Genomic DNA, 19,856 nt, shown 5'->3' with positions numbered 1-19,856 from the left:
TGGGGGGGGTCTCTAAACAACAAATTGAAAAAGACTCGCCTGAAAGCCATGGAGAGTTCAACAGCTCGTAAGTGGTGTCACTGTCAATTGCTTGCCTCAGAGCTCCTGTTAAACAGACTCAGTGCATAAAGTAAAAAATATTGGGGCTTTGAAAATCTGCGTCTGAGTCTGGAATGCGCACACGTCTGCACTGCATACAAATGGAACTGCCTAGATTTGATCCTACAGCTACTTTATGCAGCACAGCAGATTCCCAGGGAAGGCATTCAGTTCCCAGGGACAAGGAGGTGCTGATTGTTTAGGTGGGAGGGGGGAACTGGGAGTTTTTCAATCCCATTTCTCACTTCCTTCAATTCAAAAGTGAAATGAGCGTGGTAGGTCCGAACGTAAGCCCAAGTGGGGATTTAAACATTAAACCACAGAAGCGGTTGCTGCAGGACTCTTGCCTCAGACTGGACTAGTAGATAAAGGTCCCACCTGAAATGCTCTGGTGATGTTGTCTATAGACACTGTCAGACCTCGTGCTAAGCCTGGAGCCAGCCAGCATTCTCAGTTCCTTCACCATCAGGAGCCTGTACAGTTCTCCCAAAAGCTCAGTGAGAAGGACACGAACAAAAATGGTTGATTTGTTTGTGAAACACTGAGTATGCCACTTCTGAAACTTCTCTTGGGGCTACAGGAGGAAAACAAAGGAAGCTACTTGCATGATACTTATTATTCAGTCACCAGTGCAGAAGGCTGTATTCTCTCATAGTCATTTTAACTCCCTGGGGAACTGAGAGTATTAGAAATCTGAGCCACCACAACATCGTTCTCCTCCATTCTTTCTTCTACGTGTTGGAACTATCGAGCCACTCTCAGAATAACAAACATTCAAACTCAGCTAACTTGTATGGGCGGGAAGATCTTGTTTCCAAGTCCAATTTAATTTCTTTGGGTTCCCTCTTTAAACAAATCTAATTCTTGGCACTTTTGCATTACCATATAAGAAAGGAAGCTGCAGGGTGTGACTTCCCTTCTCTCCCACACCATGTCACAGGTCAAATTCAAACTTGGCAGCAGTGAAAATGCTCTGTGTGTGTCCACCTCACAACTAAATAGACTCCAGTCTCGCAGCATTCATACACCATTAACACGTAACAATGCATTATACAACAGGATATTATTTTTACTTCCCCCTCTGTGGTCATTGACACAAGTATGACTATTAGCTACTGCTACATACCCACTAGGGGGAGTTAGAGGGTAACTTGTTGCCATGCTGATTGGTATTGTTTAAGTAGGCTTGGAAGGATTTTTTTTTTAAATCGGTAAACATCAATTTCATGATGCACACACAAACCAACACAAATATTTACATTGATAAAATCAAAGGTTTCAGATAGACAAAGTAAGAAAAATGCTGCTGAAGAACTTAATAGAGTTTGATTTAAGGATATTCACTTTGCATAGTTTGACGTGATGTTGACAATTAGTTTTAACAGTTATAAAGCTTTAACTTTTGGAATCTTATCATCTACTGTCATTAAAGCATTATTGTCCGATACCCTCACTAGGTGTGTCCCCCCCCCATGACTTCCTGCAGCTCTGAACATGCACACTGGTAAATATAAATACAAATTATTAAAACCCATAACTTTGTGTAACTGTGAAAATGTACATTGATAACGTTCTTAAAAATGCTTAAAAATAAACATTGAGATTAACTATCAAAGTGGTTAAAAATAAAAAAAAATCAAATTCTGCTAAACCTGTGTAAAGGGCTGTAGAGGCATAAGTAAGGTACTCTCCGTTTCTATACATTTGCATACATGTCTATATAGAATAAGTTTACTTGGAAATTGCACTAATATGATTATTTAGTTGTAGTCCATGATACAAACACATAGCAAGCCATGAAGCTTATAATGTGGGACATGAAAGCTTCCCCCCATACCATTGTTTATAGACGCTGAAGGAATCTCATCAGATCAGCATTCAACCTGGTGGAACTGGCATTCACTTCTCACAAGTTGAAGTGTCCAGTTCTAATGTGGGTGGCGAAGATCTAACTAGTTTCAGGGGTGGGTGGTGGGAAAGGGGTGGTGGTTTCTCATGTTGAAGAAGACAACAATGATCTGATTTGGGCTGGGTTCTTCTGAAGAAGTCAGAACAACAAAATAAACCACAAGCTGGAGGGGCTGTTGAAACAGGCCTGGAAGACAAAAAGAGGATAGCAAGTGTGGCACGAGAAAGAGTGAAAGCCTCTGCTAATTCAAAACTGTGTTTTTTTCCCTGACTGCATTCTGCTGCTCAGAGGCAACAAGGGGTATTTCAGTTCCACTCAAGCAGGCATTCCTGGCAGAAGGCTTGTGGCAGCCATCTTGGCTCCTGTGAGGATAAGTATCAAGCTACTCAAGCAAGACTTGTGTTTTGGGGAGGTCAGAGAGGCAGAACAATTTCTGGAGAAATGCGGGTGCTCCCTCCAGGCAAGAGAAATCAGCCAGAACATTGGACTATGATGAAACCTCAGCTCCTGCTTGGCCGCTTTGTAGCTGGCTGATTCTGCTGGGAGTCCCATATAGCCCATGCAGGGTTTACACATTATACATGGAAAGTTTTTTCTAGAGCTGGCCAAAAATTTTTAGAAGAAAACATGTTCCTGTTGGAAAAGGAATTCCATTGACATGGGAATTTTCTGTGGGACTAGATTGATTTTGGCAAAATTTTCCATTGGGAAACAGTTATGGGCCCCTCATGCCACCAATTCTTGCCAGTGGCTCTTCAAGGATTGTCCTGGAGTCTTCAGGAAATTAAAATTAACCTCCTGAACATGGCTGCAAGCAACTTAGGAGAAAGATCATGGGGAATTCTCACAATGAATATTGAATAGTGGATCCGATTTACCTTGTCATCAGTTTGTCATTAGTTTCAGACATTCCTGGAGATGCCATAGTCCTGCCAGTGTTTGAAATGTCAAGGCAACTTGAGCTTGCCCTGCCCTCAACCATCTTATCTGTGTGCTGATGCTGGGAGTCTAGACCCCGTCACTCTTGTAAAAATAAGGTTCACATTATTACAACTGGTGATTTTTCAGTATTGTTTAGTTGTGTAATGCACTTGAACTTTAGGTGCACATGAAAAATCTGACAGACACCCACTGGAGGCAAACTGCTCGCCCCACAGTAAATGAGTTTCAGAGTAGCTCAGTCCCTAAAGCCATTCTGGCATATGGTGAAACCTCCCAGAATACATCCAACCAGAGTTGGCAATGCTGCTTGGCCAGACTGCATATCCCATGATGCACTGCAGTCTCTCCCTGTAGTTGAGCTGTTGCTTTATCTCATGGGAGATGTAGTCTGATTGGAGAGAAGGGCCATAGGGAAGAATGGGGAATGAAAAATCTGGAAATTCAGCTCCCATGAGGCAAGAGGGCAGTGGGCAACGCAGGAATTAATGTCAACCTAACCCAACATGAAACATCGTAACATTACCAAACATTAACTATATAACCGATACACTCATATCATTGCAGTTATTACACTATTTTAAACAGAACAAGCAAAGGACAAAATATAAAATCCCAACCTTGTAAAAGCACAAAGGCTCAGTCTCTGTGCTATCTTGTTTTTGTAAAAATTGTCTTTTTCACTCCATCACCCTAAACTGTTTGTTACACCCAGTTGTCGTATTACATCGAAAATGAACTCTGGGCAGGAACCGTTTACACTGTACAGTGTATATTGTGTAAGCAGTCAGGATGAGTGCTCCCTGACATCTGGTGGTGAATTGTAGGGAATTTGGAAAGAATTCCAAGAATTTCAAAGAATGGGGAAAGATTTGCATTGGCATCCACCCTCCACTTAGCATAAGCCCACAGCAGACTGGGATGGTTATTTTAACAGCTCTGGGATCCCCAATTTCTTTGTTATTGGGGCAGGAAAAAAAAAGTTTGCCACCCTGATTGTGTGAATGGGGAGCTGTGGGACTGCTTTGTGACAGAGATGACTCAACCTCAGTTGGGTGGTACTTGCTAAACATGGGACATGGGTTCCAAAACCCCATGGAGGGAGAGAGGTTGGGGACTGGTGTGTGTACCTGATGGTATAGGCCCCTTGTGAGGGCCTGGAACACCAATTGCACATCCTCCTCTCTCCACTGTTGAAGAGTAGAGCTAATTTTGATTCCATTAGGAGTCCATCTAAAGACTGCTGAGCGGAATTCACGTTGAGCCAATAGTGCACCAGCACCAGGGCTCCCCTACTAAGAGCTGAAATCACTGAAGGGGCTGGGCTGGGCTGGGCTGAGCTGAGATCACTGAGTGCTGTGTTAACCTGTGGGGGAGCCTGAAGACCTATTGTTAAGTGGCTGACAGAGCGGAGCAGTTTCCCGCATATTGGAACAGCCGTGGTTGGAGCAGCCCTTGGAGCAATGAGCAGAGTGAAGTGGTTTGCACGGACAGCTGGAGGAGCGGCACGGCTGGTGTGGTGGAGCGGGTTGTGGTGAAGGCTGCAGCAGAACTTCACGGAGAGGTGGAGCAGTTGGCCCTGGCCCACGTAAGGTGCCCCTTAACACCCTGTGTGGACTCTCCCCCCCCTTTCCACCCAGGCTAGGGGGGTAAAACTCGGCAGATAAACTCTTGAATTCTGGAGTGGTACTGACCAGAGACTTTTGGGTTGTTGGACTTTGGGGTAATTGGACTCAAGACCCTAAAGGGGAAAGGACATTGCCAAATGTACTTGGAGGTGGGTTTTGTTTATGGTTTGTTTTATAATCCTGTTTGTGGTGTTTCTCCAATTGAATGCCGCATTGTTTCCTTCCTTTATTAAAAGGATTTTGCTACACTCAGACTCCGTGCTTGCGAGAGGGGAAGTATTGCCTCCTAGAGGCGCCCATGGGGGTGTGGTATGTAAGTGTCCCAGGTCACTGGGTGGCGGCTCGAGCCGGTTATGCATTGTGTTACTGAAACGGACCCCCTGGATACTGAACCCGGCCCTTGTTGCTGCCGACTGAGAGGGGCAGAAGGGTTACAAATGTACTGAAGGGCACTGTAAAAAGAATATGTAACTAGATATGGTTTGATATGAACATTTTATGGTATATCCATCATTGCACATATTGTTCACTAAGTGTGAAATCCTGGCCTCAGTGAAGTCATTGGGATTCATGCCATTGACTTCAATGGGGCCAGGCCTTTACCCTAACACCGGTTCTCAAACTTCATTGTTCCGCAATCCCCTTACGACAACAAAAATTACTACATGACTCCAGGAGAGGGGACCAAAGCCTGAGCCTGTCCAAACCCCACCACTTGGGGGGGAGGGGTGTGTGCAAAGCCTGAGCCCTACTGCCCTAGTGGAGGTGGGAAAAGCCAAAGCTCAAGGGCTTCAGCACCGGGCCCAAGCAAGTCTAGCACCTAGTCTTGGCGACCTCATTAAAATGGGTTCCTGACTCGTAATTTCAGAACCACTGAGTTGTCTATGGTATTAGCAGGAAAGATGAACAGGAAATGGTTTTCCCAACCTAGGAGAATGTTCACAATTATGAAAATTTTTCCCATCCGAAATTGGGAAAAAAAGGGGAAATCTCCGAAGTTTTCATGAATCGATAATCAGGAAAAAAGTTTCAGATTGGCCCAAATGAAATATTTCATTTCAATAATTTTGGAATGATTTGTTTGGGTTTTGTCCTTTTAAATAAATTAACCATTTGTTAGCCTACATTAACTAAAACTTAGAAACGAAAAGTCGCTTCCAACCAAATATCGACGCATCCTGTTTTGACACTTTCAAAACTACATTTAAACAAGTTATGAATCGGGAGATTTTGCCAAAGCCAGCTCTTTGCTGTGAACAGTTTCAGTTTCGACAAAGCAGGATGATTTCAGTAGGCGTTCAGTGCCAAAATACCTTGAGGATCTGGGCCTCAATGTGAAGGTATCACAATCTGGTTCAATATTATTCAGTGTAATATAAAGAGCTGCTCAAAGCTGCCTTCTCAGGGATCCAGAGTTAGTATGAGTGGAGAGAGAAGCTGGGGGAAAGATGGACAGGCCACCGGGAGTGACCAGGGATGTGTAGGAGCAGTGTGTTAACAAGAGTCTGACACATGGCAGTGCTGGTAAGGGACTGAACTTTATTTCCTGGCCATAGCCATGGGTGAGGATTACAGATGGTGAGTGCCCTGTCATGATGATAACATTGGTCCCTTCTGACCCTGAAGTCTATGAGTCTATGAGACTCTAGTGGCTGTTATTACAGAGCCAGGCTTTGGTGCTGAAGGGGGATGTGTAGGAGGCCCGGAGGAAAGAGGTTTGGTGTTTTGTGCGGGTTGGGCCTCTGGTGGAACTTTCTGCAGTTGTCCCGGCAACCTGGGGACTAAGATGGAGATTTTCAAAGGCACAAATAGAAGGTAGGCTTCCTTACAGTGCTACCTTGGTACCAAAATGCTAGTACAGCAAAATGCCAGCAGCCAGTCTCCACTATTGCACCAGTGGAACTACACATACAGGTGAGAGATTTCCCACCCAGGATATATGCAAGTTATTGTTACTGGCTGGGTTAAACAGCAACCTGGTGAGTGTAACAGCCACCCTTCATGTGGGATAAATATAAGAAACAATGAAGCTCCTTTATAGAACCAGATGGCCGAAACAATAGGAGTCTCAATCTACAACACAGACTCATGCAAATCTGGAGTAGACACCAACTCATGTGACCCACAGGGTTTCCCTGATAACTGAGATAGTAAATGCAGGGGCAGGGGCAGGGGCAGAAACTGGTGGATTTCGGGTGGGGTGGGAGTAGGAAAGAAACAGAAGAAACCCCAGAGATGCTGTGAAAGAAATATCAGAAAGCCAATGATGCAGTTAGGAGAAGCTCAGGAAAACAGGACATTGTACCTTCTTTGTAACTAAACAGGATTGTATCAAAGAAACACCTAACTTTTATGACAGATTTCATCTCTTAACTGAAACAATCACCTAAATCCTGAATATCGGCTAACCTTTCAGGTCAAAAGGGGTAACAATATTATGCTCATGCTTGCCATAGCTGCAAATACTTGTGGGCTAGATGGACACAGCTATGTGTAAATCACCATTTTCTTACCCCAGTATGATCCAGGTGGGAGGCCAATCACCTGGAACTCAGGAGGAGACCTGAGTTCCAGTCCCAACTTTGCCGCTGACCACAGGGAAGTCACTTCTTTGTTTCTCTCTCACCAGCTGTCTGTCTTGTCTATTTAGGTGGTGCAGTCTTCAGGACAGGAACTCTTGTAATGTATTTATACTACATCTAGCACAATGGCGCTTGTAGATAAGGCCAGTAACAACACAGTTAGCCCTGTCAGATGCTTTCCTTTCAGCTGGGAACCTCAGAGTGCAGGGGGGCAGCCATTAAAGCAGAACCCTCTGCGCTTTTAGGAAACATGATTTTCTCCTGCATTGCCTTCCTTTTTAATTTTCTCTCCTGGTTTTTCTTCTTGCTGTTGCAGCTGGGTGACTGAATGCTGATGTGACAGTGTTAGGTCCAACCCCAGACAGCCATTTCCCAGTAATTGGTTCAGGTTGACAGAGAACTGACACCAATGTTTGCTTGGGTTATTGTTGAGTCAGGTTATTCCATCAGCCACAAATATTTTAGAGGAGGAGTATGATTGTGGTATGTCTGAGGTATCGACTTGTGTGGAGATCGGAGAAACCGCTGCCCTGAGCTGGAATCTGGTATGCTGTTTAATATAGCAGTTCTCCAGCATCTGCTGCAAGAAATGCTAGTTCATCCCACTGATGTTAAAAATGCCCATGGGCCAGATTGTGAACCCCTTACTAATACTGGGGATCAGGCCTGTCAAAAGAAATTTGGGGCCACCATACTCCATGCTTGCTGTGGCCCACCCCCTCCCATTTCACTCTGTTACTGAGGTTTTTTGGGGGGGCCTGAGCGAGGGCCCCCAGTACAGTTGTCCCTCCCCCCTCCACCTTTCCTGCCCACATCAATCCTGCTGGGGATCAGTTACTCATATACGCAGCCTCTACTGCTCATCAGTGTACAGGATTCACAATCTGGCCCTCATTTTCAATGACACCAAGGCCCCTGTATGCCAGAGTAGGATAAAAGGGGTTTCAGCATAAATGAGAATTAGGCCCTGTGAATTCAGATCTCCCACACCCTTTGGAATTCATTGTATATCTATAAGGGCATGGCTCATCATTCAGTACGACATTCACATTCCAGACTTCCTGGCGCAATAACACTGCTAAACTCATCTGCACTTACCTCACGGTCTCTTTAAATATTTGAAAACTTTAAAAAAATATAATATTTCTACTCATTGTTAAAATATGCTGTAAGCCACTGTTGATCATGCTGCCCCAGAGATCACATGGTACAGTCTAATTTCTGTAAATATGCAAGGTTCCTGGAGTCTCTCATTAGACGGAGTATGAAAGCAGTAAGTTACTGTGGTGGCTGGATAAACACTTTTCTGCTTGAGGGATGTAACAGGCAGCAATATAGCTTGTATCACCCCAAATGCAGATTGAAATTTGTGGTCTGATTCTCCTCTCTCACACACTAGGATAAAACTCCATTGACTTCAAAGTTGCAACTCCTGATTTACACTGCCAAGACAACTCAGGGCCATTTTATCTAAGCTGATCTGAAACAAAAGTACTCAGAGATGTCAACATGTAGCTACAAAAAAGGTTTCCTAGTTTCAGCAGTTTTCCTTTGGCACCACTCTCCTGTCACATAAAAGATTCCTCCTTTTGTTTTCATCATTACCATTACAAAATTTCTTAAAAACAAGATTAGATTTATGCCTGATAAAGCAACTTTCAAACTATAAAACTGAAATCAGAATTTAAACTGGGAAAAACCCTTCCCTGTTGTCCTTGTTGTTGGCATCTCCCGTCACTTTTACAGATGAGCCTTCAGCTGATGTTGACTTAAGTTCTGGGTTTGTTTTGATGGCTTCTCACATGGGAAGCAAATCTGATCCTGGATTTGCAAATGTGATTGCATGTCTTGCAAATGTAGTTGTTAGTAGGGGGAGAGTTTGAGTCACCACCCATACGGCATGGTCTCTTCTCTTGCGGAGACCTCACACGCCAATCCTCACAAGTGGACATGGCCTTAGGGCACAGACCTCTTCATGTAGGGTTGTCCAGTGCAACGAGTCTACAGGTTTTAATGTCTGTCTTGCATGCTTTGAGGTTGGCCTTCAAGGTGTCTTTATATCTGAGGATGAGTTGACTCTTAGAGCAGGTTCCCATGTTCAGCTGGCTGCAGAGCACCGCTTTCAGCATACAGGAAACCGTCACTGATGGGGGTTTATTCAATCTATAGCGACTCAGGGCCCACACCAAAGTAATTGGACAGCTATGAAGAGAGCTCCTGTTTGCTAACGACTCGGCTCTCATTGCTTCCACACTCGAGGACATTCAGTTTACTGTGGACTGCTTTGCCTATGCCTAAAAATGCTTCAGTTTTACAATCAGCCTAAAAAAGACTGAGTCTGAGCCCATCAACGTTCCAAGCACCATGATCCTATGGTCACACCTGACAACTTCCCCCTCAACTGGGTCAGGAAATTCTGTTCTCTGGCTAATGTGCGTTCCAGCCGTGCCAAGTGGGATAAGACCATTAAGCACTTGGCAAAGGCCAGCTTGGCATTTGTCAGGCTGACCCACAGGTTCTGGAGGGAGTACGGAGTCTGACAAAAACTTACCACTCTGTTGTACTCACCCCAGGGTCGTCGGAACAGAGGGGGGGGTCCACAGGGGGCCATGGCCTCCCCACTTCTTATCAGCCATAAGGGCAAGCAATGGGAAGGAAGAGGAGGAAGGGTCTGGGGGGGGGGAAGAGGAGGCACAAGAATGTGGCCTCAGGGGAAGGGGCAGAGTGGGGGCGGGACCTCAGGGGGATTTTTGTGGCATGAGGGCAGGGGCTAAGGGAGAAGGGGAGGCATGGGGGCCAGGCCTCGGGGGAACAGGCAGTGCTGGGGGAGGCAGGACCATGGTTCAGATGCCGGTGCTCTCCTCCCCTCACTTTTAAGGACCTTGCACAGGTCCTGACTCACCCCTCTTCTCTACGGCGGCGAGACAGGGATACTTTACCAATGCCACATCAAACAGCTGGAGAGCTTCTAACTTCACTGCCTAAGATCCATCTGCAACATCAAGTGGCAGGGCAAGATCCCCACCACCGAAGTCCTTGAGTGGCATCCGATCTGTGGCATCAAGGGCATGCTCCTCATGGCTCAGCTTCACTGGGTTGGACATGTGGCCCACTATTGATTGACAAGGTCTGTAAAGAGGCACAGTGGGGGAGGTAATATCTTTTATTGGACCAACTACTATTGGTGAGAGAGACAAGCTTTCTAGCTTACACAGATCTCATCTTCGGTCATGTCAGAGCTCTGTGTAACTTGGAAAGGTCTGTAAAGTCAGGCCTGGTCCTAGAGAAGCAGGTAAGCGAGTGCTTATCTTTAAGCACTTGGAAAGTAGCATGTTTGGTCGATAGAGCACTGAACTGCAACTCCAACGACTGGAGGGCTAGATTTGACTCTGCCACTAACCATCTGTCCTTAGACAGCTGACTTTACTTTTGTTTCCCTACTTCTCTTTGATCAATTGGACTTTAACCAGGTTGGGGCAGTGACTGTCTCTCACTGCATGCATGCATTATTGCTATTGAATAATATCTTGCTCTTATATAGCATTTTTCATCACATGATCTCAAAGTGCATTACACAGGATGTCCATGTCATTATCCCCATTTTACAGATGGGGAAACTGAAACATGGGGAGGTGAAGTGACGTTTTGTCCCAGGTCATCCAAGCAGACTAGTGCCAGAGTTGGGAACAGAACTCCATTCTCCTGAATCCAAGTCCAGTGCTGTCTGTCCATTAAAGCATACTGCTCCAATGAGAAATGAATTGGTACTGTGCTAGGTGCTGTACAAACACACGACAGTCTCTGCCCCCAAAGAGTTTTCAAACTAAATACACTACCACAATGGGGCCCAATCTTGGTCAGGGCACCTTGGTGCTACTGTGGTGAACAGTATTCGCCCAGTGCTTAGGGCTCTGCTTTATTCTCTGTGTGTCCAGTTCCAGCCTGGCAAGCACAGCCCTGCCAATATCACAGTTACCATAATGAAAAAAATGTTTTCCCCAGCCTGAGCCTATCTGCAGAAGTGGTATAGATTGTTATGGTCCCTATTAGTAATGGTACAGAACACGGAGCAGAGCTTGTTTCAGAATGGCCTTTTGCCAACATTGAAATCTTTCAGAGAATATTTCTTAAGTTTTCCATGCATTTTTTCACATTTTATGGGATTTTTTTTGTTTTCAATTTCTTCATTGCTTTGTCATTTTCCATTTCCAAGATAAGATGTTCAAAGATGGGTTTTGAAACATTTTAATGTCTCTAAGCTGCCCTCAAAGAGTTCTTCTTTTGAAAAACGTTGAAGACAAAACAAAAATGGCTTTGAAATGTCTGGAAAAAAATGTTACAATTATGTTTCAGGCTCTCTTCCTACTACAGGAGCAACCTGTTAGCAACAGCACCAGCACAGAAATAGTTGGAACTAAGGCCTGGTCTACACTAGGAAGTTAGATCATTAACCTAACCCGACCTAACCCCCAGCATAGACAGCACTAGGTTGACGACCGAATTCTCTCATTGACCCAGCTATCGCCTCTCCAGGAGGTGGTGTACCTATGGGGATATCCCTCCCATAACACAGGTAGCGTCTTCACTGACACACTGCTGTGGCGAGTCTGCAGCATTTTAAGTGTAGACAAGCCCTATGACACTGTGGGAAGGTGAGTGAGAAGAAGGATGGCTCGGTGGTTAGGATGCTACCCAGATCCATGGGTTCAAATCCCTGCTCTACCACAGGCTTCCTGTATGACCTTGGGCAAGTCACTGAAGCAAAGATTTTCAAAAGTGACATGATTCTGGATTCTCAGCCTGAGCACCTTCAGCGGGCCTGGAAGAAAAGAAGCAGCGAGTGCCCAGCACTTTCTGAAAGTCAGGCTTGCATATAATGAATTTCTGCAGATTACAATCAAGAAAAGCAAGATCCTGCAAGGGACCTGGGTCACCTGATATCCCCATTAGAAGAATATTGATAACTGAATACGTCACCCAAGACATGAAGAAGGCTTTCTTCTCTGCCACGCTGCAGGACAGGGAAAGAGAGAGAGAGGCTCATGTTTTCTGAAGGGCTTGTACCCTTGGGTGAAAGTTTAAATACATAATGTCTTTGAGCATCTAGCTTCCTCAAATGAGAAGGAATCAGTAAATATCTCCCAGGGGAATACAGGTTCCTTCATGCTCTTCCAAAAGGTCATAGTTTAAAATGAACATGCACAGGTTTCATTTAATTATAATAAGTGTCTACAGAATGTGTTTTTACTGCATCCAACTGCCTGTATGCAAATTTTTAAACTGGTTCTGAACCTAATGCAATGATAGTAGTTCACATATATGTACGTACCACATATAATTCCTTTGATTTATAAAATCACAATGCCCCACAATGGGTATATGGTTTGAAGGTAACTAGTTTGACTCTCAAAACGGAGGCAGTCCATGCTACAGCTGCCCAGTGGATGAAAGAATTCAGTCTCTGAATCTGGCAGCTTTAATCACTTTAAAAATCATCTGTTGCTCCAAGAGATCTCCGTAGAAGGAGATCTCCATTTCCTTTCACACAAGCCCCTAAATCTATTTCAAGTGCCGTACTCTCAAAGTTGAAATTACTTGTATACACAGAGTTTGGAATCCTGCTGGTTGCATTGGACTAAGTGCATCTGTTTTAAACTGTAATCATCTGGAATAAGGAAAATAAAATTTCTCATAAGGATCTATTTTCTACATGTTGACAGGCTTAGGGTTATGAGTGGGGAAATGAGACTTTCAATGGGAGCTTATATAGTAGACAGAGATGAAGTAGTCTAGTTAACACTGATATCTAGCTTACCTGTTTCCATTCCAAATGGATCTGCTAGTGCCAATCTATAAGATCACACATGAGCGTGTTTATTGATGCGTCTTCAGTCCTGATTCTGCAAAGACTTATGCTCCCCTTACACACACAAGTAATTCCATTGACTTCAGTAAGACTACTCTCAGGCAGCAGGTTAGCAGTCTTTGCAGAATCGAGGCCTGGGTAGGTATGTGTATGTGCATCCTCTGCTACACGGGTAGGCACCATTTTTCCAAAAAGTGAAGAGGGGAAACTCTGCCTAATCCTGGAAGCAGCAAGAGAGATGCCAGAGATGGCATGGTGCTGCACAGCAACGGCCCACCGGGTCAGAGCTAGACAGCGCCAGTGCACAATGGGGACCACATGCCAAACAATGGGAGCTCAGCCCTGGGCAAAGCTCACTTACCCCTGCGAGATGTGTCTCTCTTATACCCTTTGGCAGCACTTGTGTAGACTGGCATGTCTTGTTGAACTACTTACACACACACACTTTTGCATTGCTAGCTACATGTGCACCAAGACAGCACGCCCATGCAGGCATTTACTCATGCTGCCTTCATTGCCTGTCCCAGTCCCACTCACGTCCCTTGCACCTCTTACGAGTGAAGCCATCCAGGAACTGCTGGCTAAATCCCACCTTACAGCTACCCTGACAATAACAGCCCACAAGCCAGAAGCACATCATGGACTAGCTCAGATTGACAAAGTCTTTCATGCCCCACGGCCATTTCATTCCTGTCCCCGCATAAGGATTTTCCCGCCCTTGACTCTTGCTTTTCAGCCACCACACCAGAAACCAGCCAGGCAGTTCTGTAGGCCCTAATATGGGCTGCTAGAATTTGGATCTCTGCAGCTAGACAGTTATCATTTGTGTGAGTCTGCACACTCCTTCTGAGTCATTGTAATTTCTGGCCATTGTTGGACTTTCAGCAGGACTTTTAAGGGTTGCTGGCCCATCTGCTTGTTTGTTGTTGTTTGAAGCTGCATCTTTCCAGGCTATAGTATTTATTACCTCGCCAAAAGTGCCGTAAGTCTTCTCCAGGCAATCAGTTCGGATTCCAGTCTAATCACAGAGTTACCCTTTTATCTCTTCAAGATCTAGCCAAGTAGCTCTGGAGTCTGTTAGCCCTCTGATGTCATATCTTGGCCCGTAGTTTGCATGTTTGATTTTTGCCAGTATTAATCCTGTAAACATTTGCAAGAAATCACAGAGAACCCTTGGGGAAGCACTCCCCCACCCCACTCCCTCCAGCAGATTCTGCCCATGCTTCACAACTCACACAGCAAAAACCTGCCAGAAAAGCAGAAGAGAAAAATAAGGGGATAAAAGGAACTGGACACAGGTAAGAGGGGAGGGGCGCTACCCTCTAAATGACAATGAAAGATGAAGCCAGTCAGGGATTTTTTCCTGGAGTGATGGACCAAAGAGGACAGCTTCAATATCTATGGAGAATAAACAAATCCAAGAATAAGAGAGCCAGCTATTTTCTTTGCCAGTCAGTTGATTTTCACTGGGCTTTTTATTGGTTCATTTTGTATTTTTGAACACTCTTTTCCCTGCTGTTTCAGAAGTCCTATAAAGCACAAGACAGACAATGCCTGGCTGGGGCCCATCAGTATTGTTTGTATACAGTAATGCCTAGCGGCCCCACTGAGATCTGGGTTCCTGTTGTGCTAGAGAGCTGTAAGAGGCAGTCCCTTCGATGCTACATAAATTCTTTAGCTCCAGCAGTAGCAACATATACTTTCCAGATTCAATCCCCACTGACAGCCCAGGCCGGGGAGTTGTTACAAGTGATTGTCTGCATGGGGACATGAAGGGCTGGGCACTCCTAATGCTCCAACCCAGGTGGGGCCAAGGTGTGACCCCCATGAATACCAGGGTGAATCAATGCCCCTGCTGTAGTGGACCACAAGTGTCTCTGCAATTTACACCCTCATGAATGGACCAAGGTCTTTATCTCAAATCGGAGAGGCTCAGGTTTTTGCAACCGGAGCTGCCAGGTTCATTTTCTGTGGATAACCCCATCCAGGAGCACGGTTAAAAGGGGTGGTGGGAATACATGGGATTAAACCTCACACAGACGAGTCAACTAAGAAAGGATGTGTTAGCATTTGCATTTACAGCTGGGAAACTGAGGCACAGATTAAGTTTGTAGCAGAGCTAGGAATAGAATCCAGGCCTCCTGTCTCCCCATCTGGTACCTTTCCTGCAAGACCATCCTTTCAAGAGATAAGTAATCGAAGCAAGCCTACAGAACACATGACTACCTCCGCACTCTCCCTCTGGCCTGTGTGTCAAACTGCATGGGATTGTCCTGCAGCTAGGGAGGGACGGAGGGAGGGAGAGAGAGAAATGCTCTCTGCATTGTAAAGATTTTATTATAAACAAACCCACCACAGCACATTGGAATTTGTGGTGATTAAAATTCTTTAAGAGAGGGTGGGAGAACACAACACGCTGTTGCTGATCCCACCTTCTTGTCTAATCCCTGGTGTTGCCATCTGGCTGATTTACTGGACCCAATAATGTCGCTCCCACTAATATAATGAGAAATCGCAGGCTGCACCGTATTTCCTCATGCATTTCACATCCCTGCCAGAGAGTTCAGGGCTGGGTCAGATTTTTCCCCCACTTTTCAGCTGATTTCCCACCCCCTTTCTCATAGCTGGGGTTCTGCTTCATCCCAACTGAGTATAATTCATTTGGCTTCCCAGTCTTTACTTCTCATCTTAAGAATCAAAGGAGCTGTATGCACAAGGATACCTTGATTGCAAGCAGGAGGAGGCATCTCCCTTGGGGTTCTGTTCTGGGTCTCCTGGGTCATGCTAGCACTCACTGCTTTGTGTGGACAGTCCCGCCAGCACGTACCATTTTGCACACAGCACAACAGAACAATAAGTGCTGCACACTGAAGTCTGCACAGCCAGACTGTGTGCTCCCAGCCACCCTGCGGCCCACGTTCACCTCCATTTAAAGCAGGGAATGCTAATTCAGTCAAGTAGAGCTCCTGCTTAATGACTTCAAAAGGAGATACAGCAGCTTTGGACTTCAAAGTCTTTCTCCCTCTTCCATACACGGCCTGCTTTCAGGGGTCAGGATCAGAAAGGGACATGCATTGGATAGGAGCAGCAGCTTCAATCCCTGCATTCTGCACTGCTGTCATGCTGATTTATCTAACCCTAAACTTCACCAAGGGCAGCTAATGGCAGGCTGCTGAAAGCCAAGCATGGGAGATTTACAGGCCATGCTGTGTCATCACGTGATCGCGTCTCAGAGAAAGAAGATTCTGTCATAATATCGAGGGGGAGGGTTAGGGGAGCAACAAAACCAAGCTCTGAAGAATCTTTACAGGGAGACATGCTTTTCCCAGGGGGACAGAAATGATACACAATGACAGTGACTAGGGTTAGTATTATTATTTGTATTACAGGAGCACCAGTCAGGAGTGGGGCCACTTTGCTCTAGGTGCTGTACAAACATACAGTTAGAGCCAGCCCCTGCTTTAAAGAAATTACAATACAAACCAACTAGGCAGAGAAATGGCATTGTTATCTTTTCATTAAAGATTGGGAACTAAAGCACAGAGGGACTAAGGCCTAAATCCTCAAAGGAATTTAGGTGCCTAACTCCCACTGGAAAAATCATGGAGCAGGTCCTCAAGGAATCAATTCTAAAGCACTTAGAGGAGAGGAAAGTGATCAGGAACAGTCAGCATGGATTCACCAAGGGCAAGTCATGCCTGACTAACCTAATTGCCTTCTATGAGGAGATAACTGGCTCTGTGGATGAGGGGAAAGCAATAGATGTGTTATTCCTTGACTTTAGCAAAGCTTTTGATATGGTCTCCCACAGTATTCTTGCCGGCAAGTTAAAGAAGTATGGGCTGGACGAATGGACTATAAGGTGGATAGAAAGCTGGCTAGATCATCGGGCTCAACAGGTAGTGATCAATGGCTCCATGTCTAGTTGGCAGCCGATTTCAAGCGGAGTGCCCTAAGGGTCAGTTCTGTGGCCTGTTTTGTTCAATATCTTCATTAATGACCTGGAGGGTGGCGTGGACTGCACACTCAGCAAGTTTGCAGAGGACACTAAATTTGGAGGAGTGGTAGATATGCTGGAGGTTAGGGACAGGATCGGCGCCAGAGTCTTTCGAGCCCTAGGTGCACGGCCATTTCACAGCCCCGCGCGTCGCTCCCACGGCTGCTGCAGCCATTCCTGCGGAGGGTCCGTTGGTCCACGGCTCTGGTGGAGCTGCCGCAGCCATGCCTGCGGGAGGTCCACTGGAGCCGCGCGGGACCAGCGGACCCTCCGCAGGCATGCCTGCGGCAGGTCCACCGGAGCCACCTGCTGCCCCCCCCAGCAAAATGCAGCCCCCCGAAAATCCTGGCACCCTAGGAGATTGCATAGTTGGCCTCAATGGAAGCGCCGGCCCTGGGTAGGGATAGGATGCAAAGGGACCTAGACAAATTAGAGGATTGGGCCAAAAGAAACCTGATGAGGTTCAACAAGGACAAGTGCAGAGTCCTGCACTTAGGATGGAAGAATCCTATTCACTGTTACAGACTAGGGACCAAATGGCTAGGCAGCAGTTCTTCAGAAAAGGACCTAGGGGTTACAATGGACAAGAAGCTGGATATGAGTCAACAGTGATGCCCTTGTTGCCAAGAAGGCATTGCCAGCAGATCGAGGGACATGATCATTCCCCTCTATTCGACATTGGTGAGGCCTCATCTGGAGTACTGTGTCCAGTTTTGGGCCCCACGCTACAAGAAGGATGTGGAAAAATTGGAAAGAGTCCAGCGGGGGGCAACAAAAATGATTAGGGGGCTGGAGCACATAACTTATGAGGAGAGGCTGAGGGAACCGGGATTGTTTAGTCTGCAGAAGAGAAGAATAAGGGGGGATTTGATAGCTGCTTTCAACTACCTGAAAGTGGTTTCCAAAGAGGATGGATCTAGACTGTTCTCAGGGGTACCAGATGACAGAACAAGGAGTAATGGTCTCAAGTTGCAGTAGGGGAGGTTTAGGTTGGATATTAGAAAAAACTTTTTCACTAGGAGGGTGGTAAAGCACTGGAATGGGTTCCCTAGGGAGGTGGTGGAATCTCCTTCCTTAGAGATTTTTAAGGTAAGGCTTGACAAAGCCCTGGCTGGGATGATTTGGTTGGCAATTGGTCCTGCTTTGAGCAGGGGGTTGGACTAGATGATCTCCTGAGGTCCCTTCCAACCCTGATATTTTATGATTCTATGATGTTAGGAGCCTAAAAACCTTTGAGGATCTGGATCTAAGTGACTTGCCGAAAGCCACACTGGAAGTCTGTGGCAGAGGCAGGACTTGAGCTCAAATTTCCTGAGTTACTGCCTAGTGCTTTAAGCACAAGACCGTACTTCAATCAGCAGCCCCTTCCCCCTGCCGTGTTCCCTTTCCCATCACTGCAGCTTTTTGTGTCTGATTCAAATGTCCTTTCCTCTGCAAACAGAGTCCGCCTCCTGATTGATCTTGATGGGATGTTGCAATCAACAGGGGTTCGCGCACTGCAAGCAGCTGTCTGGTTAGGCACTCAGCACCGTGACTTCCCTGAAAACGAGGCTTTTTAAGAAAGCCCCATATCCTGGGTAAACGGAGTGACTCAAAACTTGAGACACTTTCCCCAGAATGGGAAAAATTCACATCTGTTGAGATATGGTAAAATCTAGGGCTATTTAGTCATGAAAAGGAGAAGTGCTAGACCCCCGGGCAGAACACTCTTTACACCTGGTGCTCTGCAATAGGCACTACTGTCTGCTGCGCCATAGCATCCTGCAGGATCACAGGCTTAATTGATTACAATGGTTACACTGCGTGTGGTGAGGGGTCAAATCAATCTCCTTACAGGGGCCCATCCTACTTTGTAGGTGGCCATTCTAGGGGTTGTGTTAAGGGAGATGTTCACTTTTGGAATATCAGTCACTGCCAGAGGCCAGCCTCTGGACTTGGTGGGTCAATAGTCTAATCTGGTATGGCCTGTTCCCATGAAAATTCTTCTTTACCACCACCAGGCCCATCGATTTGCACTAGAATGTGTGTAGCTGCAGGGGTGGGCTGGACAGGTGTAGAGTCACGCAGCCAGTAGACTAACTACATCCACCCTTGGCAGCTCTCACAGCCAACCTGGAAGGACTGAGCTGGAGCCTGACTTTCTGATCTCTGTCCACCACTCCTGTTGGGTTCATTGACTGCTGCTGGAAGCTTAGGGGCATAACTTTAAGCTTCCAATTTTGAAAACTTTGCCCTCATCCAGATAACACATTCACATTTTAAAACACAGCCTCAACAAAATCAACCCAGCAAAAATCTTCAGTCAAAGTTCCATTCTGGAAAAGATCAGGAAGCCAGATGCTAGGTCTGGCCATCACTACAGACCAGGAGCACTGTGTGCCACCTCTGGCCAGAAGGAGCAACTCCCATCTATCTACTGTGACCCCTCCAGTCATCTTTGTAACGGGGGAGCCAGAGCCAGATCTCCATTGCTATGACCAGAAGAGCAGTAGGACTCATTGTTAGGTTGTGTGGAGGGAACAATTAAACCAGCAGAAACCCTCACCCACTAAAAGGGATTTGGACAACACACAGCCGCAAGACAAAAAGCGAAAAAAACCAGGCATGAGTCTCGGTTCAAACCAGCCCTGCTATAGCAGAAACACAGTGGGCTGAGCTATATACATTGATGCTCAGATATCCTACATCTAAGTGCATGTGTACTGTGGGACTGAGGTATGCAGACTCCCAAAGCACATCTGCAAGCTGGGTTTGCATGCATGCATTCCGACATGCCATGCTCAGCCAGGGGATTGTGCCCCTCTTGGGAAATTTTGAATACAGTTTAAGAAGATAC

Source organism: Gopherus evgoodei, chromosome 11 (genome assembly GCF_007399415.2).
Source record: "Gopherus evgoodei ecotype Sinaloan lineage chromosome 11, rGopEvg1_v1.p, whole genome shotgun sequence".
NCBI lineage: Eukaryota > Metazoa > Chordata > Testudines > Testudinidae > Gopherus > Gopherus evgoodei.
This window is presented reverse-complemented; position numbering follows the sequence as displayed.